General features: G+C 38.5%; 1 protein-coding gene across 1 annotated transcript in view; it reads right to left on the bottom strand.

The window, feature by feature from the left end:
• The window catches only part of ARHGAP24 (Rho GTPase activating protein 24), a 506,772-nt gene extending 482,342 nt beyond the window's left edge, over nt 1-24,430 (bottom strand). Inside the window, exon 1 of the mRNA XM_027095828.1 lies at nt 24,027-24,430. The gene's annotated coding sequence lies outside the window, so the exon portion shown is untranslated. The remainder of the gene's footprint in view (nt 1-24,026) is intronic.
• Between the last annotated feature and the right edge of the window lie 2,877 nt (nt 24,431-27,307).

The following is a 27,307-nucleotide window of genomic DNA, read 5'->3' on the forward strand; positions in this document are numbered from 1 at the left end:
GATCAATTTCTATCCACATTGCTTCTTCAGCAATAATATTTAAGCCATATATTTCTTTATTTTATTTTGGTTTGTCCTTTTTTATTGAATGGAGTCCTCCTCTAAGAGATGATAATGGGAGACAGTCTTAGTAGCTAATGCAATGAATGAAAAGGCCATTCCTGGGTGGGAACTAGGTGAGAACTCTCTTTAGTTGGACCCCTTTAGAATGCTCCTTAATGTTTTAATGGCTTCAAATATGTAGACCTTGAGTCATCATGACAGACAAGAAGAAAAGAGGGAATGAAAGAGTGATAAAGGCTTTCTAGTCTTACAAGTGCTTCACTCCCACTTAAGGCCATGTGGGTACATGTTAATGAGAGTATCTGCTATCTTCTGAATGATTTTAAAGCAGAGCATTTCATTAATATTAAATTCAAATATAAGCTTGATTACAAGGCTATAGGCTTGAAATACACTGAACATTTAATTTACATTTGCATCTTATCTTGATGGCTTTTTTAGTCTAGTCAACTTAGAAGGCTACTGATTCATTTTAACAATGCTGCCCTTACCAACATATATGTTGATATATTCTTCCAAATATTGGTGTTGGTATGTATTCTAACTCTAAAACAATAGATCTGATTTAACTTAGAAGTCATTCTGAGCAAGATCTACTAAGTAATAACACTATACTAAGAACAGTTAAACAAACAATAACAGGGTGATTATAAATAAGAATAAGCAGTGGAATAAGTGTGAGGAACTTAACTGCAAGGTTTCTACTCTGACCACATGAATGACACTAGTTAATCTAGTTAAATTCTAATTTGCCTGAAGCAAATAAAAGAAAAAATAAATGTATCACAATATTTGAAAAGAATTACTTCTTAATTATTTGTTCTTTTGCTCTTAGAGATAGCTTTCACTTTCTTAGAAATGTGAATAAGTGCTTATTATTTATACATAGCTGCATTTTGGTTTTTATAGAAGGACCATAGTAGGGGGAAGAATTTTTAGTAAATATTCAACTTTGGTGTACAGTAGACTCACTTGAGGAATTTGTTAGAATGTAGATTCCAGGGTCTTTTTCCAAAGATTTTAATTCTTCTCTAGGTTTTGGAAGAGAAAGACTCTTTTGCTCTCTTCACTCTCTTGTGCCCAGGATAGCATATCAGGCCTGTGGATTTCCCCACTTTGGGGAGGGGTTCTCACCTTCGAAAGGCAGTTCAGCAAGACGTTCTGCCCAGAAATGAGGCAGAACAAGAATCACTCTGTTTGAGGGCTCTCTCCCTTTTCCCATTAATAAAACTGAAAATTTTACAATATCCAAGTAAACAGGTATTAAGAAAAATAATAACACAAGTCATTTGGGCTGCTTTCTGTCTAGTGTTGGGTTAAGAAGCAAGGTTGTTTCTGCAAAACTTGAGTGAGGCCTGCCCAGCTCACTAGGGTACAAGTCACGTCAAAATTTGGTACTGAGAGCCAAGCGAGGTGTCAAAGATGGCCATTATTTTACTGTGTCCTCAGTTCCCCTGGAGTAGGATGAGATTCAAGATGTTAGTCACCTTTGACACATTAACACTGATTCTGTGCAACAAGTATTTAGTTTCCTCACAAAAATCTCCTTGTTCCTGTCACCAAAGAAAAGAAAATAAACTACTAGCCTGCCTCATAGTTTGTGCATTTATTTGACTTGGATGAAAGGACTGCACACTTTTCATTAACCGACTTAAAAGAAAAAGGAACTCAACCATAACTACCTCTTGTTTTATTTAGATTAGAAATTTAAAAGGTGGAGAAGGGAACCAAATGCTAGGGAGACCCAAGTGTGTGGCAAAACTGGTGTGTCTGGAGACTGCTACAACAGTACAAGTGAAAAGTTAGGAATACAGTGTCGCGTTTCTTAATTTAGTGTAGAGGAACTGATTTTCCAAACATACTGACGATCAGTAGCAGTGGGCAACAGGATAACAATACATTTTGCATTTATACAGTCATTACTAAGTGACTTCTCTCCTCCAATTAGTCTTTGTAAAATCTCTAAGAAGTATTCTTCTCCAGAATTTAACATAAGTAGAAGTTATTTTCCCAAAGTTGCACATATGACTGACAGAGTTGAGACATGAAACCACATTTTTAGGCTTCACAAAAGCACATGATTTAATGCCCTGATTGAGCTATTCAGAAATGGATGGGGCAAAGTGACACTTAGTTACTAATATCTGTGACTAATATGTTCAGTTGGTTTGGGTCTTTCCAACCCACTTCTTACTAACCTCCTTCAGTTAATTAGTCACTAAGTTTAGTCATTTTAACCTTTTCATAATTCTTTTTTTTTTTTTTTTGGTGCCACCCGGGCCTCTCACTGTTGTGGCCTCTCCCGTTGAGGAGCACAGGCTCCGGACGCGCAGGCTCAACGTCCGTGGCTCACGCGCCCAGCCGCTCCGCGGCATGTGGGATTTTCCCAGACCGGGGCACGAACCCGTGTCCCCTGCATCGGCAGGCGGACTCTCAACCACTGTGCCACCAGGGAAGCCCTAACCTTTTCATAATTCTTGACTCCATTCCTTCCTCTTTATCAGTAGTGTCCAAATTCATCCTAAAATGGACATTTACCAAACATCTCCTAATATTCTCATCACAATATTGTTTCTTTGTACATGGATTTCCCTCTGCCTGAAATGACTTCTTTCCTTCCTTGTCCACTTGTAAACTTCAGAAAATTCCTTCCTTCTTTCTTTATCCATAAAGTTCATACTCCTCCCTCAATATTCTTTTGGTAGGATCTTCTCAGGAAGGATAGACTTTCACCAAAAACATTTGGGTAGTATCAATTTCCCAAAAGGTTTTCAACTTATAACCAAACTATGGAAGCTAATGTTTATAGCTAGGAATCTACAAAACTCTCATGAAAATATGACACAAATTATAAACCATGGAGCACCTAAGGCTGTGCTTTTTTATCATTACAACTAAATATAACCTGGAGCTTAAGGATGTTTGTCTTCACATTGTTGCATGGCCATTTTTATTAAGTTGTTGAACTTTATCCTTGTGATTCAAACATGTCCAAAATGACATGACATACACTTGTGATCAAAAGGTGATCAGTAAATCATGCAAAAGATTATAATTTTCTCAAAAGCCAGAGGGGAAATAGACTTCTTCAAGGAAGGAGTTCTTTACTTTAGGTTATGAAAAGTAAACAAATAAACATTCCCACCATACCAAGGATTCCCATGTTTAAATCAACAGTGACTGTAATGAACCTATTTCTGCTGCTGTTGGCCCTGCCACATGGTGATACTCTCAAGCTGTTACTGTTTTACAACTGCTAGACCAGAAAGGCACATGCAACCGAAAGCTTTCCTAGATCTCTGCAAAGGATGACAATAGCATATCAATGACTCTCTTACTAAAGCTCAGTAAATAAACACCTTCCTTTACATGGTTCCCAGTAACTCTAATATTTTTTAATTAATTATTTTATTTATTTATTTTATTTTTGGCTGTGTTGCATCTTCGTTGCTGAGCATGGACTTTCTCTAGTTGTGGCGAGAGAGGGCTACTCTTTGTTGCGGTGCATAGGCTTCTCATTGTGGTGGCTTCTCTTGTTGCGGAGCACGGGCTCTAGGCGTGCGGGCTTCAGTAGTTGTGGCTCGCAGGCTCTAGAGCGCAGGCTCAGTAGTTGTGGCGCATGGGCTTAGTTGTTCCGCTGCATGGGGGATCTTCCCGGACCAGGGCTCTAACCTGTGTCCCCTGTATTGGCAGGTGGATTCTTAACCACTTCACCACCAGGGAAGCCCCCCAGTAACTCTAAACATGCACCTTCATAAGCCAAGAAGTTACAAGAATGTCAGCATTTGTATAAAAGTAAACAGAACTTTGTAACCACTAAGTGTGACTAATGGTGGGAAATGCAGTCACTGAAAGAAAGAGTTCACTGTGCTATTTAAGATAAAAGATTAAAATCTCACACCAAGAATAACAGTAGTCTAACTATTTCATTCATTCCCCAGGGTTTGGAAGCTATATAATCAAAATGAGATGCAAACATATATACAATAAGTGGTAGTAGTGACAGATTAAAATTTTCTTTCTCTAACCGAGAGACATAATGCCGACACTCATAAATTACAGCTAAGGAAAGAAACCCAAACACTGGCTCACTATCATACCTCTATCTAGGCGTCAGAAATGCTTGCGACACATATTATGTTATAAGGCACTAAATTCCAACACACTATTAAAAATAGATATCCTAAAAGAAATCACTTTGTCCTCATATATATTAATTCTTGATTAATAACGATAAATATTTTCTGTACCTGTTACTTGATTTGGGCTAGTCTCCTCTTTTAGCATTTCCTATCCTTCCCCCAACCCCTTCTAGCTCCCTTCCCTTTTCACTGAAACCCAGAAACAAAGCAGAAAAAGAGATTACACTCTGTAGTTTGCAGGTCTTGTCTTTCAGAAAGACAAAATCATTTGTCAGGTTGGAGTGTCTATTTTTGGCTTAGATCACTCCTTATCTTGGGTCTTTTCATGAAATTTTGTCTTATTGTACTCAATAAGACAGACTGTTTCCTGTTAATTTATTTCATATGTCAGAGACTAATCGATATTAAAGAGATTAAGATGATAAAAACATAGAGTATTATCATTTACTCTTTAATAGTCATTTCCTCTTTTGCTTCATCCTCATGTAATGTCTAGTCTTGACTCTTTGTAATGCAAAATAGCTATTTCTTCTCTTTATTGTACATAATATATATCTTAAATACCCACATATCTACGCTTCTAGAAAATGAAGGTATGATGAGACCCAAAGAGAGGCAAGGTACACAAATAATAACAACAATAGCAATAACATTTATTGAGTGCTTGCTATGTGCCAGGAATGCTTCTAAGCACTGTATATCTCTTAGCTCATTTAAACTTGACGACCACATAAAGCTCTCTTTTTTGTTCTTATTTCAGAGAAGAAACTAAAACCAATAGAGATTAAGTACCTTGACCAAGAACCACATAGGTGGTAGAGTAAGGATAAGAACCTGAGTAGTCAACCCAGAACCTGTGTACTGTGAGCTGCTATAATATGCGGTTTCCAAAAAAAAGGAGAGAATTTAAAGTGCAGATGATGAAAGTTCCACTCCATATGGAGGAAATGTAAATGTGCCACATCCTCAAAGAAAATGGAACAAACATTTCTATGAATACTAGAAAAGGAATATTATTTGTGTTGTAAATCCCACCGAAAGTTAAATGGGCTTTTTAAAAGGGTTGGGGGCTGAGGGGGAGAAGCCTGAAGAGCAGGTGTTAACTGGGATTCAGTGGTATCACAGCCATTTAAGGTTTGTCTAACTAACATATGACCAAATGCCCTGGACTTCTATTGTTTGTTTGTCTAGGGTTTTGTTTCGTTGCCTTCTTACTTTTCTAGCAAATGAAAGCTGTGATACATACCTATAGTAACAAAAGGTCTGTGTGAAAGAAAAAGTTCTCCTTGTCTCTTTGAATATCTCTTACGGAGACTTGGTTAGGAAAGACATAATATTTTCAGTGATGTTAGAAATGGAGAGTGAGGTTACAAAATTGTACATAATCTCCACCTTTACAAGCAGAGGCTGAGTCAGTTCTTCATGAAAACTTAAAGAATCAGGGAATGTGGAGTTGAGAACATAATGAAAGAACCAGAACAATGAGAGTGAGAGTTAAAAGGCTTGAAACAATACTATAAATAAACTATTGTTTATACTAGTTCCTAACCAAATTCTAGCAAAAGCTTTAAAAATTAATTAAAATATTCCAATAGAATAAGATGCAGTTTCCATGGGGTTTTACATTTTCCTAATTGTAAGCAGCATACTTATCCAAATTCCACAACAGCCTGAAAATGTATCAGAATTATGAAGCTTCCTTCTCATGTTGGTAACAAAGCAGGTATCAAATTAGTTTATTAAAAAAGCACATTGATCTATAGGTCACTTGCTTAAGTATGTAAATATTCAAATCAAGACAATATCTCCATAGTTTTCATTGTAGGTCATAGTGTTTTGACTCTAAAGCTAAAGAAAATACAGTTTTACACAAATATTGTACTCTAGTTAGAAAATATGTTTCTCACAGAGATATGGATTAGCAATTCTGAAGTATTTTATGTGTATTTATGGATTGAGGAAATAAGTAAATATATTGTAGGAGAAAGGAGATACATTATTTTGTCAATGAGCACATCTAACACTTAGATCTTGGTTTCTAAATACCATTTTTCAACAAAAGAAATCTGGACTCCTTGAATGGCTGATCCAAGGGCTGGATCAGAAACAAGTATAAGATGAACTTGGAGAATCTTGTGGTAGCAGAAAATAATAAGTGTTCTAAAAATGATGATAATATGAAGAAAGGACAGAGGAGCCAACTTGAAGATTGGCCAAATGGCCAAATCTGGACAATTTGAGCAACAAAATAAATACAAGTTGTAATGGATTAAAACTCATAGATTGAAACAAATACCCAGGAGTCCATATTAATTGAATAAGGTGTAGAAGAAATGATAAAATAGAAAATCACCATTTGGAAAATACCACAGTGACAATTGTTTCAATAAGGAATCGTCAATGAATGCTAAAATTTGTGGTTGAAAGTAGGATGAAAACCTGGTCATTTACATAGTCTCAAGGTATCTCCCCACAAGATGCTTACTAATTACAAAAAAGGAAACTAGCAACTTAACAACAGAAAAACCTGGCAGACCTCAATTGAGAAATCAAAGTTAACATCATTAGTAATTAGACATCTTGACATCACATGCTTCCTGATATGAAGAGCATAGCATCATTCTATGGTACTTTTGTCAAAAATGCATAATCTGAATTTAATCATGAGAAAACATCAGAAAACCCAAGTTGAGGGACTCCAAAATAACTGGTCACTACTCTTCAAAAGTGTCAGGATCATGTAGGGTAAAGAAAGATTGAGGAACTGTCCCAAATCGGAGGAGACTAATAGACATGACAACTAAATATATATGTGATTCCTGTTGTATTCTGGTCCAGAAAAAGGACATTGGTGGTGCAATACAGTGGTACATCTATAGGTTAGTTAATAGTATTATGTCAAAGTTAATTTCCTGGTTCTGATATTTTTAAGATGCTAATATCTAGAAAAAAGTGATAAATGGCATTCGTTGTGCTACTTTTGCAAAATTTTATATGTCTGAAATTATGTCAAAGCTAACATTTGCACCATGAACTGCTTTCAGCTACGTTATTTCATTTGACCATTATCCCCTGTTTTACAAAATATTTGTAGTGACTAGCCACTGCTAGTGAGTATCAGAACTGACTCTCAAATCCAGAGTGTTTTGAACCAAGAACCAAAGTAATATTTGCCACATCAGCTGCTTATCTGGTTTTACATTTCTACGAAACCTTTCTTGGTGTGGGAAGAGAAAGGAGGAGTTAATAATAATACGTATACAACAGTTTGTTCAAGTATTTTGGGACTAAGTGGAATATTTAGTGCATGGACTCATTCAAATTGAACAGAAACAATGATCAATCCAGTACATCCCCAAAAATGTGTAACTGAAGAAGATAGGGGGCCAGATAAATACCATGAACAATCATAATGAGAAGCAATATGGGAAGAAAATAGGAAACTGATATGACAAAGCTCTAGGGTAATAAAGAGATAAAGCAAAGAAAGAAACAAATTAAAGGGAATCAAAATGGAAGAAAGAGTAAAGAAAGAAAGTGGTTAGAGAAAGGATAGAAGCAAAACACTGAACTTCAAAGAGGAAAGGGCCTGCCACTCTGAATTAGAATGGAAGTGACCCGGGCATTGATGTGGTGGCTGACTCATAGCTGCCACCTGCTCAATACAGTTTCAAATCCATTAGAATTCATAACATGAAGCAGCTGAAACTGCTGCTATGAGAACTTAAAGTTAAGTCTAAGAGAACTTAAGGTTAATTCTTCTGAGATGGCATCACAGGCATCCAGAGGCACTGAAACAGTCATCATAGGACAAAGTCTGGGGTCTCCTGGTTGACGATGTATTCTAGCCAGCATCTTCCTTGAACCAAGAGGAAGCAAGTATAGATTCATGGCAAAAGTCTAGATGAAAAACACTGGCTCCAAGACCCCAATAAGTACCTAATTCACTCTGAACCCCTCTCTGGACCTCTGCCCAGCATCACCGCTCTCTTCAGTCTGGTTTTCACACAGCCACGTGGGTGTGAACATACTCCAGGAGTCCTGGTGATTTCTAGATAACACTTGAGCTGAAATAGAGCCTAGCTGACTTAATACGGACAAGTGAAAAAGTCACAGAACAGTAAGTGACAATTAGCAGAAGAGACTAGTTTCCATTACCTACTTTCGTAGTCATAATTTCTGAGTCTGATATGTAAAGTCACACACAAAAATTAGCAGAAGAAATGAAAGAGAACAAAACCGCTATTTTCTTAAAGGCTCACTTTAAATGGAAGAAATTACTATACTAGCCATCAATGAACTAAAAAATAAACAATTACAATCCAGAAATGGTCATTAATTATGAAAAAGTTATCAAGTTAAAATTAGTCTAAGAAAGCATTATTTTTGGGTGATAAATTGCAAGACATTTAATATCATGCCAGATTTAGTCATAACTTTGAAGAGAATAAAGAAGATAATAAGATAATTGATCAACCCAGAATACCAAATTTTGTACTAACCCTTATAAATACCACTTATTTACATACTATTTATTATACCAAGTGAAAAAAGTCACCCGTGCTTAAATATCAGAAAAGTGTTAAACTAAACAGATCTATTAATAAAAGGGATATTGGAGTCTGCAGAAAGAAGCACTTGTGTTGGACTAAAAACAGAAAGATTAGAAAATCTGAGACTCAATATCATATCAGATGGTCTCTATGGGGAAAAATTCAGTAATAAATTATATAATAATGAAGGCTTTTATGATATCATGCCATTCAAGTTCTTTTCTGAAAAATTTTTTCAAATAAGCTATCAAATACTAGTTAATAATACTTATTACCACAAGGAAACTGCTACCCTCATAGACCTCCGGAGGTAAGTACATCAATACATTTGTCTAATAAGAGCTGAGCTGCCAGGTTAATAACTTTCCAAAAGCTGCCAAACAGACATTCTATGGCTAAATTGTTTACTACAGTTCTTAGCTGTCAAAAAAATAAAGGTGCTTCTCTGCCTCTGATTAAAATCAATAACAGCACCAAATTGGGCATTTCAGAAAGCAGGCAGGTAGACGGGTTCCTGTGTGAACTTACTCTAGAGAGAATTCTCTGGGAACTTAACAATGGAATAACAGGAAATTGCAAGGTAAAGGAACTACCAACTCAAGAAAAAATCAGCTAATACCTTTGTTTCAAATCAAAGCTCAGATTTAAGATAAAAATTTAACCTGGTCCTTTGGAAATAACAAGTTACCAGAGGCCTTTGCTGCCTGCCCTCAAGTCTGTAAACACAGTCCTAATTATTCTGGTTACAATTTATGGCTCAACATCGGTATCAGGAATCAATCTCAAATCTCTTAAGCAGTCACAGGATCTGTTCCCTGACAGTATTTACCAACAGCAGCACCAGCTGTAACTCAGCACATCCCACGGTCCTAGGAAATATCACCAGCAGTTTCAGCACTTTCCACCTTAACATCACACATGTATTTATTAATTCTCTCCCCTCTCCCTCCCTCTCTCTCTGTCTCCACCTCCCCTCCACCTCCACCCCCTCCAGGCTCATGGTAATATGACCTTTACATATTATTCTTTCTGAGTTATTTTAGCATTTCACATTAATAATAAAGCTCATAAATGATATCATACACAAGTTGCTTGGCATTTCCATAAAACAGTTCAATATAAGTTTATTTCCTTAATGGCTCTTTCTAAGACATAAAGAAAATGTTTATTACTTCAAACAAACAGAAAACAGCAATAAAAATATAGGCCACTATTATTATTGCTATGCATTTGCTCAGTGTGATTTGCTAAACAAATAAGGACTAACCCTCATAAGCTACTAGTATCCTATTCTTGCTTGAAAATAAAAATATTAGAAGCCGAGTCCCAAAGTGACACCATTGAGCTGCCTGCAAACGTCTGAAGGAAGACTAAGCATTTAGTATTTTCTCTTTTGTGGCATCGAAGTAACCCCACTTTTCTGAGATAGCAGCATACACTTTTCAGAACTGCCTGCAAAGGTGCCTGGAGCCACGTGATCTGGCATCCCACAGCTCAGTGGCACAAAGGTCTCACCTTGTTCCCGAGGAGGAGTCCCTCTCAACCAGCTGAGCTATGCGCCGCATGGCACAGGCTCTATTCGTCCTCCCGTGTTTCCGAAAGGACTCCCTCAGAGCCTTCAAGCTCCAGTCCCAGCCTCATGTCAGGGAAGCTAAGGATACTCCCTGGAATGTTCCACAAACTAAACAGTAGAGGATGGGACCGCAAATAGAGAGAGAATAAAAGCACTGCACAAAAAGAACTCTCCCTGTTTCTCAGCGTTACACAGCAGTTACCATTGGCCAAAGCCTCTTTTTCCCCCTCCTCCATTCTCTCACTCACCTTCAACGATTATTTGGCCTGTCAAGGCAGTGCTTAAGGAGATTAACCTGTTGTGTTTTTTTTAATTTTTGTTTTTGTTTTCTGCATGAAATCTCTTAGCTGGTAATATACCATCAGGCTTGTTTCTTTGTTTTTCAGGAATATGAAAACATAAAATAAGAGAACAGTGTACAATTATAGTGTGGTTTGAAGACTGAACTGAATGAAAATCTACAGTGTATTGAGAATATTCATATTAAATAGATTCAGTATCATTAATATTATTACAAGGAATTAGATTAAAAATGTATTACCAAAACAGAATGTATTACACCTTGATTTTAATATGGTAATTTTTCAGCTGCCTTTAGGGTTACTCTGGACTCAGTAAGAATGTTTTTTAAAACGTTACAGATTCACTTGCTCTTTTCTCAGCCATAATTCCTCACCTAATCGATAGAACACAGAAAATCATGAGTGACTCTTTTCACAGTTTTGCCAGATGGTACTTAACTAGTACCCTTCTAGTTGCACAGCAGAGGAGGTAATTCATTATATGCAGTGGATGCCATAGGCTAGCATTTGTGTTTAATTGTCTCAGGGAACTCACAGTGAGAAAGACCTCTGAAAAATGGGACAGTGGGGTAGAAAAACAAAAAATCAAGAGTCTGGTTTGCCTTTTCCTGACTCAGTATTCTGGGGCAAATCACCTAGATCATTTGGACACATTTCCCGTATTAAAAGATTGCGATAAGATGGTTATAGCTATTTTCTAAGTGGGTTTTTGTCCCAATGTCCAATGAATTCATTCTAAGAGGAATGTAGCGTGTAATTTATAATTTGTTCATTGTGGAGGCCCAGTATAGATAATTAACATGAAAGACTACCCAAAAGAAATTTTTTTTTAATTCTGTAATTTCAATCATATCTTGAAATCTAAATTTTTACCAAATTTATAGGAAAAGTTACACATTTCAATTTCACCTCCCTTTCCCCCTTCTCCTGCAGAGGTATTAAGGCCCAAACTCACCAAAGAAGCAAGAAGCAGGGGTTCCCTTTCACTCCTGGAAAATACCAAGTTGGCTTTGATTTGCTAGACAACAGTTTTACCCATACAACACCTTTTATCCTCACAGTATCTGAGAGCTGAAAATAAGCAGTAGTTTAAAAACATACACATTAATAAACCAAGGACTTGACAAACACAAGAAGGAAGATGGAAGAGAGAAAAGCATTTTAAGAAAATGATCCTGTGATTTAAATGATTCCAAAGCAAAGTTTATGTCAAATTTGAAAACATTACCAGGGTTCTTGAGAAGGCCCTGGATGAGGCACTCTTGCTGAATGGGCTCTATCCTTAATCTGACCCAGAATATACAAGGCCAACCCAGTGCAGAAGGAGGCCAGAGGAGAAACAGGAAGTATTCATGTCATTCACCATCATGTATAAAGCTGTTAAGCAAGTGATATTTCTTATCATAGAGAATTAAATCTGTGTATCGAATGCCTTCATCAAGGCACTATTTGAACACAAGAAATGTCTCGTTCCATTGAATGGCAACTTCTGTAAGTGATTTCATTAAAAATACGGCTGTCATGCGGAAACTAGTAATTTCATACTCAAAAGGACTATTCCTAGTATGCCTTCAAGTTATATTTGCACCCTGTACTAACAGAGCTGAGATTTTGCTGCTTTTCTTACTGCATAGTCAATATATAGTGCAGAGAGCTGGAGGCTGTTCTCCCCCATGCACCATAAACACCAGTTGTCATCTAAGAATAGATAGTGTTTGCATTTGTGTTACTGAAACAGCAGAAAGTATATGATGACTTCATTTCCCAGATGACTTTATAAAATATGGTGTTAAAACTCAATCTTATAACTTTATTTGCTGGTTTGCAATGGACATGTTTTTGGCATTTGGGGAAAGAAAATTCTTTGTAGTGAGGGACTGTCACACACATTGCAAGACATAGGGCATTCTTGACCCCTGGGCACTGACTGCCTGCCAGTAGCTTCACCCAATCACTGTTATGACCAAAATACCCTCATGCATTTTCAAAAGCCTCTTAGTGAATGGCATCACCCATGACCCCAAACCCACAGCTGATGAAAACTAGCCCATTGGCACAAGGAAAGGTCAGGCTAAACTTTATCATGTAATCTACAGACTTCCAGATCCTCACTCCTCTATAAAGTCAAACATCCAAATTTCAGAGCCCTGTCAATTACACACATAGCCACACTCTTATCAAAATTGTTCAAAAGGAACACTACTATTTAGCCACAGAGACTTTTTCAAAGCTGGAACAATCTTAGAAAGTATTAACTCGAGCACCTTTATTTTATAGATAAGGAGACTAAAGTCCAGAAAAACGAAATGATTTGCCTGAGTTCACAGATGCTAATTAATACCAGAAGCAGCACCAGAGCCCACCTCCTACTTCCTTTCCCTTCCACTCTTCCCCATCCATAGGTTACAAAGTAAAGAAGGATCTTTCGAAACATCTCTCCAGCCATTGTTTAAATATAAAATTTTGGGCTTCCCTGGTGGCACAGTGGTTGAGAGCACGGGTTCGTGCCCCAGTCCGGGAAGATCCCACATACCGCGGAGCGGCTGGGCCCGTGAGCCATGGCCGCTGAGACTGCGTGTCCGGAGCCTGTGCTCCGCGACGGGAGAGGCTACAACAGTGAGAGGCCCGCGTACCGCAAAAAATATATATATATAAAATTTTACCTGTGGTGAACCAGAAGGTTGACTTTCTTACGCCTGAAACTCTTTTTTTTCTGACAATTCTGTCCTGAATAATATTTTCACACACCACTAAGAACTTACTTTTAGAAAAGTTAATATGTACCTATTGAAATACTGTTTTTTTAAAAATCCAAGGTAATACTCTTTAAAAAAAAAAAAATGGAAAAGTCCTCAAGTCTTTTCTAGTGAATCTGGATGCTGTATTTACAAACAGAATTGTTTTAAGTCTTAAATACACCCTCCAACCAAAAACGAAATACAACAGTAAAACACAATAATGAACAAAGGCTAGTCAATGCAATATTGCCTGCTCTCTCTTTAAAGTAATGACATACAGTCCCTAAATATCTTAAAAACATTCATTGTTTTCACTAATGGGAAAAAACAACCCAGTATAGAAATTTATGGCTTCCGTTTTTCCCCAAAATGTTTTTTTTGGTGTTTACCATCAGTATTAGTGTTGCATTAACTATCAGTAGACTGCCAATCTCTCGTCTGCATGTGCTTTTCAAAATAAATATCTCAATTAGTAAAATACTGAATGCAGGTTTTTTGAGTTCCTAATTCCCAGTTTTACAGCTGTTCAGGCATCTGGACTATTATCATTAAAATGTTTCAAATTGAACACAACTTAGATATTCAGGGCTCTGGGCTACTCACAAAGAATGTTAAACTTTTATCTTGTAGTTCTAGAAGAAAGTACATGATCTAACTACTCAATGTCCTTCTAGATATAAAGTAATTGACTTCTGTGGGATTCACGCACCTGCACCATGAGCAGGCAGCATAGAAAAAATAGGAGAGAAGACTACACAAAACTAAAGTCACATGACACAAAACAGCATTTTGTGGAGAATTAACATCTTTAGTCAATGTAAGACAACATATACTTTTAACCACTCAAGTCATTTAGATATACCCTTACCTAATTTTATCATGATTTCCAAGTGCCATTTTTGAATAGGTAATGGTCCTTAATTACCTGGAGGCCTTGTTAAAAACTCAAATGGCTGGGCCCAGGTGGGTCTCAGTAATTTGCATTTCTAACAAGTTTCCAGGTGAAATTGATGCTGCTGGTCTTGGGACCACACTCTGAACTGCTACTCTAAAGGATTTTAAAAATACTTTATTTTGACAGTTATCAATAATAAGAAGCACATTTTTCGTTTTTACCCAGTGTGAGGTGCATACACACACACTAAAATTAAAAAAAGGAAGTTAAAACATGAAACAATTCTTACTTTTACTATATATAACGAACACTGATTTTTTTCTATTCCATTCCATCCTGTTCTATCCCTTTTCATTTAAAAGGAAACAGTGGTCATGAACCACTGATTTGATTTTATGACCACTGATAGAGCAAGACCTATAGTTTGAAAAATACTGCTCAGGAAACCCATGTTCATCATTTAATTTAATAATAACTGTTGACATGTATTGACACTTACCAGATGCTAGATAGCCTTCAAGTCTCTTTGCACGCTCACTTCATAAACTAAAAACCCATAACAAGGGCTTCCCTGGTGGCGCAGTGGTTGAGAGTCCGCCTGGCGATGCAGGGGACACAGGTTCGTGCCCTGGTCCGGGAAGATCCCACATACTGCGGAGCGGCTGGGCCCATGAGCCATGGCCGCTGAGCCTGCGCGTCCGGAGCCTGTGCTCCGCAACGGGAGAGGCTACAACAGTGAGAGGCCCTCGTACTGCAAAAAAAAAAAAAAAAAAAAAAAAAAAAACCATAACAATACTATGGACTAGGTATTATTAAATGCCCATTTTCACAGAGAGGAAATCTGTGGTTCAAGGAGGTTAATACAATTTGCCCCAGGTCACAGGGCTTGTGTGTATCAGAGCCAGGTTGGAACATAGGTCTAATTCCTGAGTATAATGATAAAGTATGGCATAATATCTCACAGTAAGATATTTTACTTTTGAATCCCAGATCTACCACTTAGTGGCTGTGTGACTTCGGTAAGTTACTGACTCCCCAAGTTTCCGTTTTCCCATCTATAAAAGAGAGATGATAATAGGTCCTACTGATGTGGGAGCTCGAGGATTAAAGGAGATAACCCAGGACAGGAGTTTGGCATAACTAGCACATAGTAAGGCTTCAATAATTGTTACCTATTGTTAGACACAGAAACTGACTCTTATTTGTCACATCATACAATGCCTCACTTCCCTTGCCTTCTAGTTTCCAGTACTATCTCCGAATTTGCCTTTTCTCCTGATTCCTTGGCTTCTGACAATTATCCTGTGACCTTGCTTCTCCCCTTCTCCCACCCATCCTCCTCCAGCAGCTCCATCTGTTGTGCGGGAGTTCTCAGGGCTCCTCACCCAGATAATTCCTTGGTAATCTCCACCTGTTTCTAGGCACCAAAATTCAAGCCTCCCCACAGAACCTCCCAACTTGAGCCTAACCCCATAGACACAGAAGAGTTATTCCATGATGAAAGTGTGAGTTGTTACCAAAGCATGAAATCTCTAATCAGCAAATGACAAATGTGAGAGGGCTAGTCCTTCTGTATACCCATAGATGTCTTTGTATAAAATTGTTGGCAGTGCCCTTGACCATTTCACAGTAACAATTAAACCATAATGGGATACAAAAACCAAAATGGAATTCTGTAGTTGGTACTCATGTGGCTAAATCCTAGTTTTATGTAATTAGGTGCAACAAGATAACATCAGGCTCCTTTGACTCCCCTAGCTCATCTTTTCTTGCTAGAAGTTTCTTCACATAAGAAAATTTAAAACCAGATATTCACAACACAATAAAACAATCAAAGATGACACTTCAAGGAGGCTGGAGAACTTTTTTCTCTAGGTATCTTTACAGATAGGGCTGAGATGCACTCCAACAGTTTCTATGATAAATGCTCCTTTCTTGAGAAAGATTAGCTTTGAAATTACTTTCCCTATTGCCCATTTCATTTCTGTGTGCCCAGTGAGTACTGCCACCACTAACCACTTTTCTCCCCTTCTCGGTTGCTACCCCCAGAGAAATAATCCTTTCCTTCTATATTTTAGCTTTTTCTTTTCTTATTTTTTAATTGAGGTATAGTCAATTTATGATGTTATATTAGTTTCAGGTTTACAACATAGTGAACTCAATATTTTCATAGATTATACTCCATTTAAAGTTATTATAAAATATTGGCTATATTCACCATGCTGTACATTGCATCCTCATATCTTATTTTATATCTAGTAGTTTGTACCTCTTGATCCTCTTCCCCTATCTGTCCCCACTCCTGCTCCCCCAGTGGTAAACACTAGTGTGTTCTCTTTGAGTCTGTTTCTGTTTTGTTATATTCTTTCATTTGTTTTATTTGTTTAGATTCCACATATAAGTGAAAACATACAGTATTTGTCTTTCTCTGTCTGACTTACTTCAGTAAGCAAAATACCCTCCAGGTCTATCCATGTTGTTGCAAATGGCAAAATCTCATTCTTTATTAATGGTTATATAATATTCCATTGTGTATATACTCCACATCTTCTTTATCCATTCATCTGTTGATGGACACCTAGGTTGCTTCCATATCTTGACTATTGTAAATAATGCTGCTATGAACATTGTGGTACATATATCTTTTCGTATTAATGTTTTTATTTTCTTCAGATACATACCCAGGTATAATAAAGAGCTCATACAACTCAATATAAAAAATGATAAAATGATTAAATGAGCAGAAGACCTAAATAAACATTTTTCCAAAGAAGACATTCAGATTGCCAACAGGCACATGAAAGATGCTGAACATCACTAATCATCAGGGAAATGCAAATCAAAACCATAATGAGATATCACCTCACATCGGTCAGAATGGCTATCATCAAAAGAATAACAAATAATAAATGTTGGTGAGGATATGGAGAAAAGGGAACCCTAGTACACTGTTGGTGGGAATGTAAGTTGGTAAAGCCACTATGGAAAACAGTATGGAGGTTCCTGGGGAAAAAAAATAAAGAAAAAAATATTTATTTATTTATTTATTTCAGCTTTTTGAGTTAGGTCTCTAGTCCTCAGCTCTAGGACCACCTGCCCCTTCTCTCTCTGCCACCTCCAACTGTTGCTCACAGTGTGCCTGTGGCATACTTAATGGTGGATATAAACTTGGTTTACTGTAATACAGTGCACTGTTCATGAAAATAGAAGGGCTGCATCTTTATAGTCATCTTTTTACTATAATTTGATGCACCCAATATTAAAAGTACTGACATATAAAACTTCTCATAAGCCGTTTTGCCTAAAAAAAAGAAGCCCACCCCTTACCTGGGGTTTCCTGGGATCATTTCACAAATAAATTACTTGTACTTGGGGCAAATGTCTGGGAATTAAACAATAAGTATAGATCATTGTAGTTTCATGGACCATATCTTTGCTGTTCACCTCTCACCGGAAATAAAGCCTGGTCAAGCCAATCACTATAGATTGATTCAGTTACCAGCCTATAGTAGAGGGAGCTTCTTTTCTCATGAGAGAACCCTAATGGTGGTAATCCATCCCAGGGACCTCAACTTACTGGCACCAGAATGTCATCTAAAAGACCTGCAGGAGAACTTCAAGGCCAGTTCCTGGAGGCCATATTGGGACCAGGGTCTATACTATATGTCAGACTCATTGAAACACAGATTATCATTCTAAAATTAATACTGAAGAGAAGAGCACTGAGAGGAGGTGACATATTAGAAATAACAGGGTATTTGGATTCAGATAGATTTGTTTTTCTCAACTCCATATGCCTTATTAACTATAATGACTTGAGTAAGTTTTACCTCTTTGAGCCTAAACTTCCTTATACAGTGGGAATAATATACCTTAATTAGATATAATATGGTTTACTTCTAGAATTATTAATTATTTCCAACTATTTATAGAATTAGAAGTAGAATGTGTTAAAAAAAATCTCATGGAGTGCTTGGTATGGGCTGGCCAAAAAGTTCGTTCGGGTTTTTCCGTAAGACATTACGAAAAACCCGAATGAACTTTTTGGCCAACCCAATACCCAGTAGGTACTTAATTCATTAGAATGCTTATTATTATGAAAGTCTATGTGACTTAAAGAGAGAGAAAAACTCAGGACAAAATGAGAGTTATTTCCCCTCAGGAAATTTGAAAAATTACTATCTTTTCTGAGGACTCAATTTGATGGGCAGAATACAGCCCTAATTACAGATCCTAATTATGACTTTAGCCTCAATTTACTGATAGATTTCATTTGTAGGAAAAGGAAAGTTTTCTCTTCTGCTTCTCAGAGATATTCCTGAGGGCACTCTTCTATACGTTTATGATATGCATATTGAAAAGAACTCACATGTTTGGTCTTAAGTAACTACTTTCAAAATTACTCGGATATGATTTTCTTCCTAAGGTTTTCAAGAAATGTAAATTTGAGGCAAGGCCATTTTATCTATCAGGGAGTATAAAATCAGTACCTAGAATGTTTCAAGGAACCACAAAAAAATAATCTGGAAAAATTATTGGCTCTGGAATACTAAGGCTACAAAATAGAATTTTATAAGTATTTAACTACATGTCTTAAAAAAGTAAAGAAAAAAAAATGGAGGTAATTCAGCCTATTTCCATAATGGATTTGAGTTAACTTTTAACTTAGTTAAAAGGTAGGGGTATGTTAAGTGCATTAAAGTAAGGCTAAAAGGACGCAAACCATGTCATTAGAAAACCTCAACAAGGGTACAACTGCGCATCAAATTTAGTTCTGAGTTTCTTGGGTGACAAGCCAAAATGAGAAACATAGTGATTTTTAGCCTCTTTTCTTCTAAGAAAAGAAACAACACTAGTTAATCAGAAGAGACACACTTTTTTGCGGGCCTCTCACTGTTGTAGCCTCTCCCGTTGCGGAGCACAGGCTGCGGACGCGCAGGCTCAGCGGCCATGGCTCACGGGCCTAGCTGCCCCGCGGCATGTGGGATCTTCCCGGACCGGGGCACGAACCCGTGTCCCCTGCATCGGCAGGAGGACTCTCAACCACTGCGCCACCAGGGAAGCCCGAGACACACTTTTAAAAAGGTTAAAGGCAAAGATGAATTTATAGAGATCTTTATATAAGGAATATTGAAATACATAACAAAAAGTGCCAAGATGTTTTCCATGGAGCCCATCTCTTTTCTATTGACTCCCAGTAAAAAATAAAAAGTATTATATTAAAGCATAGTGAATGAAGACAATGTAACAAAAAGGAGTTATAATATGATTAGGATAGTTAAATTTCCAGTCATATAATCTGATAAAAATAGAGAACATGGAAGATTTAGAAAGCTGAGTAGACTATTACTCTTAAATATCAATGGTTGCTTTTCCAGTCTTCTCAGACGTACTATATAAAGAGGAACTTGAAGAAACTGAACTATATATGGTCCCTGGGTAGTGCCCGAAACACATTATGCATTCTTTATTGACAAATTATCCACATGCTAAATGGCAGTTATGCAAGTGACAAAAGTATCACCGCCTTGAAAATGAAATAAGCCCATTTGTATTTTGGCTCAAAGGGAGTGTAACCCTCACCTCCCTTCTACAGGTTAGGCAGCAGCAATAACTGCAGAGAAAAACAATTTTTTTTCAAGAAGCAACTTTGAGCGTAAACGCTCAAATGAGATGAAAACAAAACCAATATAGTAAAAAAGAGTCAGTAAAACGAAAGTAGGTGCCCTTCCAAATTTCCTCCTCTTCTTCCACCTCCACATTCCCCTTTAGTTAAATCTGATTCCCTCAAGCACTAGCACTCAAGATAATTATTAAATAGCCAAAATTAGTATTTCTATTTTGTTTTATTAATTAAGATTATTGCCCATTTCACAGGCAACAGAATCCATTATTAGTCCTCACAGCTAAATCCAGGACCTCCCACTGGGATCTGGCAGATTACAGATTTTACAGTATAATGTAAAAAACAATTGTGGAAGATGTATACCTATTCTAACTGTTTCTACTCTCTTTAAACTCAAGTGTATTTTGTAATTTCAAAAAGGAAAAATGGTTCCACACTAGATTTTCTTTTGTTTTGCTTTTACTTTAGAATAGCAAAAGCACAAAATTTCATCTATTCTAGGAATTAAATAGGCTTGTGTGGGCTGGTCTGGAAAGTGAATTATGTTTGGGAGCACTGTCACTTTTGGAAAGTGAACCGTGAGTCCAAATAGACATTTTTGAAATGAACTTTGGGGAAATAACTACCTGCATAAATTGGAGTCCACCACTGCCTTTTCTCATTCATAACTTTGCTTGCTCATTCACTTAGGAAACATTAACAGATGCCGACTATGTTTCATACACTGTGCTAAGCACTAGATGCAGGTGGTTCCCTCACCACCAATACACTCATTAAGGAACTCACTGTAGTGGGTTGGGTTGCATAAAAATAATTATTCACAGTATGTTTAAAACATCATGGAAGCAGATAAGATGAAATGATTAATTCTTCCTGCACAGAATTAGGTAAGTCTTCCAAAGGAAGTTCCACTTGAAGTGAACTACCAATAATCAAGAGGGGCTTTCCAGGCAGAGGGCATTCCAGGAGAATGAAACCCAGGAGCAAGAAATCAGAAGTATGAAGAGTGAGAAGCCTTTGTGTAGGAAGACAAAACTAAAAATGAAGGGCTTTGAAGAGCTTTTAGTTGCTATACTAAAGCGTTTAAAGTTACTTTTATAGATCTTTGGGATGTATCAAAGGTTTTAGAACAAGGGACTTATACAATTAGATCTGCACTTTATAAAGATTAATTGTGGCAATGCCACAGTAGAATGGAGATGCTGCTTAAAAGCACACATGTACATAGTAACCTCTGAAAACTGAACACTCTTTGAGTCTTCATCACAATAATCCCTCCACTTCCAAATGTGCTTTTACTTAGCTGCTGAAACCATCATAATCTTGTAAAGTTTGAGTTCATATAGCAAAGACAGATGGGTTACCATTGCAAGACTCAATATGAAGTTCCAACTCTGCACATGAAGAGCATTAACTTCATGACTAAGTTGCCTATTTGCGACTTTAATTTTAAATACCTTTCTCCATCTGGGAGAAATATTAATCCTTTAACCACAAGTTTAAGTGTAAACAGGCATCTTTTTATTTTAAATCTCTTCTGCTTTTTTCCTCAGTAAAGTGTGATCAAGATAGAATGGATACCTCAGGTTCTTATTATCATCAAGCTTCTCCACACTCATGTATGACCAATTGGGTGGCTGTCCTTCCTTACTGGGCTCCAAGCTGGGGCTCTATCCACCTCCCCCATCTTATCTTTCCAAGGCATTCGGCTTTACCAAACGTTGAAACAAGGCAGAAAGAAGGAATCAGCATTACATAAGCTCAACTCATGGGAAAAGAACTCTTCAACACTGGCCAGAAAAAACACAGGAGAATAAGCACAGGTAACAAAGACGGTCCTACAGCACTGCAAACGCTAAGAACAGTAACCAAATGCATGGCCTGGACTTTGCAGTGGCACCACCTACTTTCAGCCTTGAGAAACCAACCTGGACACTGACAGAGCCAGAGAGAAAACACACGTCAATGGGCCAGTAGGTCACAGCAAAACTATTCAGGGCACTGTTGGTAAACAACAACTAGGCTTTGACCAAGACAGCAAAATAAACAGACTCAAACTACTCAGTACCACCTGCTGCACATTCCTTGCCCTTCCTGCCCCACCACACCCCTGCTTCCCTAAACCCACACCCTCACCCTAGAGAGCCCAAGATCACACAGTAAATAAAACCATAAGGATGAAAGTTTTCAGAGCTTTGGCCATTGCTATCCTGAGCAAAACCTGAAAGGATTTCACTGAAAATTTCAGTCCAGAACACTTCCTTCCCACTTTTACACTTAAATCTATACTCTTGTCTGGAAGGGTACATTGCTATTTGTTCTGCAGTGATTATTTTTCTTGAGAACGCAATTCTTCCCCACTTACTCAAGTCTTTATTTTCAAAATTGTTCAGATTCACTGTATATACAGCCCAGAAGAACATAACTGATAAACCATCCTCCTCTCAAAACCAAGCCCCTGAGATTAAGTAATAAAACCAAATAACACAGTTGAAAGCCAAGGACAGACTGAGTTTCAACAGCCTTTCACATGTAGAAAGGATTACAGATTCTCCTTCCTTTTATCACTCTAGTTGTGTATTCCTTACATACACCACAAACTAAATTCCAGATCTGAAAAAGTTCACAAGTTTTCCCTTATTCCCACTTAAAGGTCTTCCACCAAGAACATACCTCCTCTGAATGGAAGGAGGATTTTATTTATTTTAAGGTTTTGTCAATATCTCAGTCCTCCAAGATGTCTAAGGTGAATTCTCTGACAACTCAGTAATGGCTCTAAAGAGAACAGATTTCTCGACTTGCTGTCTGAAGGTCAGGCACTCAGGGAAGACAAAAAGGGGAATTGTATCATTGGGCTCTCTTAGAGGTTGAACTATCCCCAGAGAAGAGGAAGTATTAAGAAATTTAAAAGGGAGAGTGAGATCTTAACAAGTCTAACGAGGGCTTTATATTTGTTTTCTGGCTCATTCTAATATACTAATTCTGTGTGTTTTATGTTTTATGATGCCTAGCTTAATACCAACATCCATTCTTGCCCTTAAGGGTTGGTTTTGAGTTCTAATTAGAATCAGGGGACAGCTTGTTTGTATTTAATCTGTCTGTCCATCTTCTCAGTAATTGAGTAAAGCTCTTACCTCTACTGTTAAGTATTGCTGGGTTTCAATTGATTTGTCCTACTTAGCAGACACAGCAACACATATTGTTTTGCTTATGGATAAGCAGACACTTTACAACTTTTATATTTCAAATACCCAGCATGATTTATTTTTTTCCTCATTTTAGAAAGAGGTGAAATAATAATGTCTTGCTACGTTTAAAAAATAAAAGAGTAATTTAATATAAACTATGAGGGATGCAGAAATAGCTTGGAAATGATATTTTAAATGAATTAATATATGCATAGACTACAAGGGAGTCTGGGCTCCCTATTACTAGCTGGTATTGAAAACCTAACATCTCTAAGGAATCCAGAGTAATATTCTCCCCCTTTCTACTTGGGGACTTGTACAATAAACATTTCTAAAATGAGAAGTATTTTTTAAATTAGAACATATTACATATTTATCTTCAAAAGAGGTTGGATACCTCCTCGAAAAGTTACTCTTTAAAAAATCTAAACAAAATCTTTTGGGTGGCTTAAAATTCACCAAAGATTCCCTAACGCTTTGTTTACAATGAAAGTGCTGTTATTAAAACATACCTCTGTATGCCTGTTATCTAGGAAACTCTTATAATACTGATATAAGACACCAGCAGAAAAAAGCAGCGGGGAAAGGGAGGATAGATACTAAGGGAAGTGTACTGCACAGAGTTTTCAATCCCCTCTATTTTTAAGCCTAGAAGCGCGAACCACCAGCTTGCGTTGTTTTTATCCATTTAAAAATAATAAAGGAGCATTGTTTCCCATCATCTACACACGCGCGTATGCACACACACACACACACACACACACACAAACACACACACACTGCACCAGCACGGGATTCCTGCGATCCCCCCTCGCCCCCTGCAGCCCCCGCCCCTGTCGCAGGCAGCTGTGCCCGCAGCCCCCACGCGCAGGCGAGGCCGCGTCCCAGCCTCCCGCGGTGGCGCCGGAGCACACCCCCCACACACACACCCCGCGGCGTCACCTACCCTCCTCGGAGCGCACGACAGACGGGGGACGGCGACTGCTCCGAAGAAAAAGGCCCCCAAGACAAGCCGGGGGAAAAAAGGAAAAGAAAAAAGGGGGAGAGCAGCCTCCTTACTTCCCACAATAAGGGGAAGTGTTGTGCCCCATGCACTTGGTAGCTCCGCAGCTGTAGTTTTGGAAGAAATACGCGGCGGCAGAAGGAGCTGCGGCTGGGGTGGAAATTGTGGGTGTTTTCCCCCCAGCCGCCTGTGCCTCGATACTCCCCGGTCCCCGCTGCAGCCTTGACAGCTCCCCTGGCCTTCGAGACCCTCCGAAGCCCCGCCGGTTTCCACCCGGAGCTGGACTGAGTTGCCACATGCACTTGAGAAATCCTAGCAGTTGCGCAAAGAGTCCCAGAAGTTAGAAAGAGTGACTGTGTGTGAATGTGTAAATGTACAGTACAAGAGGCTGGAACAACTGAGCCGGGCCAACCCTCAGACGCAGCCCTGGGTTTCAGATTTCATTTGGCAACTGGCAGCTTCAGAAGATTCGAGCCGCACTACTGGGGAGGCCGGGAGGAGCCCTGTCCTCGCCCAGCGCCTCACTGCTCGTTTATCTCAGAGCCTGAGTGACTGCCGGGCGCCTGGCTCCCCAACGGCCAGGCAGAGCCCTGCCTCGGTCTCCCCGCAGCTGGCATCACTCGTTTTATTTCGTTTTATTTCATGTACATCATAGACACACATTGATCACAGATCTGGGGCTGTGGGTGTGGAAAAGAATGGAGAAACCATGTCTCCTACCCCCTAGAAACTCTGCATTTCTTTGACCACCCCCCCCCACACACACACACAAGGTTTTACTTGCTTCCCTCAGCTATTTATGTAAAATCTTATTTCTCCAATCAGAATTACCTGGGTCATTAAACCTGTATTCCTAGAAATGTTTATTTAGATGGATGCCCTTTAGTTAGATCTTTAGAGGAATTCGAAGCACAATTACTTCCTTATCATGGTTTAAGAGCTCTCAAAATTACACAGTATGAAAGAAAGAGGACAGAGTAGTAAACATTTTGCTGATGCAGCCCCCCTCTCCTCCCACGACCAAAAATGTCAATTTCAAATCTAGATATTACAGTACTGGTTACCTGGAATGCCAACTCAATTATTCAAAAATTTTTATAAAGGTCTCTGCTTTAGATTATTTAAAAATCATCACTAGATTTCTTTAAGACACAAAATAAGAGTATTCTCACTAGGGATCTCCAGGGATATGGATGAGCACACATTCAAACTTAGCAACACCAAAAATAAAACTCTGTGTGGGGCTTCCCTGATGGCGCAGTGGTTGAGAGTCCGCCTGCCGATGCAGGGCACACGCCTGCCGATGCAGGGGACATGCCTGCCGATGCAGGGGACACGGGTTTATGCCCCGGTCCGGGAAGATCCCACATGCCTCGGAGCGGCTGGGCCCGTGAGCCACGGCCGCTGAGCCTGCGCGTCTGGAGCCTGTGCTCCGCAACAGGAGAGGCCACAAGAGTGAGGGGCCCGCGTACCGCAAAAAAAAAAAAAAAAAAAAAAAAAGTCTGTGTGGACACATGTGTTTTTTTTCTCTTTTATCCTTCTTTCTCTGGTTTCTTGGAGTCTTTCTTTCTGGTGATCTGCCCCATCCAGGCCTGATGTCCCACTAGAAAATTGATTTTCTGGCGGAAGAATTCTCAACCATTTAACGAATCAAATTAAGTTCTGCAGGGAAAAAAATTTTGGGGGCATTTCCTTTATAAAATGTGTATGGAATTCCTAACCAGAAGCAATGTAGCTTATTTTCTAATTGGTAGGAACAATTGTCCTTCATCAACTCATGTGGCTTTACATGTTCTACCTGCACCCTGGCAGGTAAAATGCCAATGGGCAGTTTTAGATGAAAGCTGGAAAACAATGAAATTAACCAAAATGAAATCTGCACACACTTGATGGACTCAGGAGCATCAGGAAGATAAGTGTCAATAGGTATGATTCAAGATTCTGACTTTTAAAAAAGACAAGGAACCTATCATGTCGGTAATCTATTTCAGGCTCTAACAATTATTACCGCAAGCAATTTAGACTCAGGACAATACAAAATTGAACTCAAGGTAGTTGCTGGATAGTCCCTAATCCAAAAGGTTAAGGCATGCCTCTGTGACACACCCTTTCATCCAAGATCTTTCCCTTCACATCTCTTGACTTCTGTCTCCACCCTTTCCACCTGACATCACTTCACTGAAGTGTATGATGTGTGTGATTATCTTAAACTAGATAGTACAACTGAAGGATAGGAAGATTGTCACTTGAGGATTAAGCAGTGGGGGGGGGGGGTATATCTACCAAAGCCCCCTCTTCCCCTCCCACTTCTCTGCTGAAAAAGAAGGGCCACTGTATTTGTTTCCTAGAAGCTCCTTAGGAATTTAGCAAAGATCTTTGTTACCAGAGAGTATAAACAAACTAGAAAATGCTTGGTTGTTCACAGGACTCATACTATGTTACTTTTCTCTTATTTGTGGATTAATTGAGACTAGGAGACATCCCTTATACAGACCGTAGCAACTTAAATAAGTTTGTAAAGAGGAGACTTGAAAGATTCTAACCAGCGGAGGATGCTAATGTGACTGATACAGACTCCAGGGAGTGTGATGTCTGTCTTTCAATTCCCAGGGTCTCTGGTGAGAACTTGCCCAGGGCATCACTTAAAGCTGAATTTTACCAGTCAACTCAATTCTCAGTTAAAGGCATGTTTCAGATGAACTCTACAAAACCCACAGATGCTTCAAGGGTAAGGGCTAAGTTTCTAGAATTCCTAAATCATAGACATCCTCAGAAGGAGAGTCTATGAAAGGTCAGTATAAAAGGCAAGCAAGATTTGAAGGGCCTTAACAAGGAGATTTACAAGGAGCATGTGTAATACTTCCAAGACCAGAGGGATTTCAGGGACCTAGAAGAGAAATAGAAGGAGATAGAGGAGAAGTGGGTGGAAGGGGAGAGAGAGGAAGAGGAGAGAAAGCTGATAATGGCCTTACTATACTTGGGCAAGTTGTTTGAGTATCAGTATTGCCAGAGTCGAGGGCAGAAAAGCGTCCATAGACAAAGCCCCTTGGACACTTTCTGTCTTGCTACTTTGGTTAGAATTTAGTTGGAGAAACCTCAGCAAGAATGTGTACAATCACTTTGTCTAATATTTCAAGTATATGGGTCAAATGGTACTATTAAACAAGTATGGATTAAGAATGTGTTTTAGTGCAATTTACTAATTTAAAAAGTGTAAAGTTTTC

The sequence above is a fragment of the Aethalodelphis obliquidens genome, unplaced genomic scaffold (genome assembly GCF_003676395.1).
Source record: "Aethalodelphis obliquidens isolate GAN/ISIS:26980383/991018 unplaced genomic scaffold, ASM367639v1 scaffold95, whole genome shotgun sequence".
In the NCBI taxonomy this organism is placed as follows: domain Eukaryota; kingdom Metazoa; phylum Chordata; class Mammalia; order Artiodactyla; family Delphinidae; genus Aethalodelphis; species Aethalodelphis obliquidens.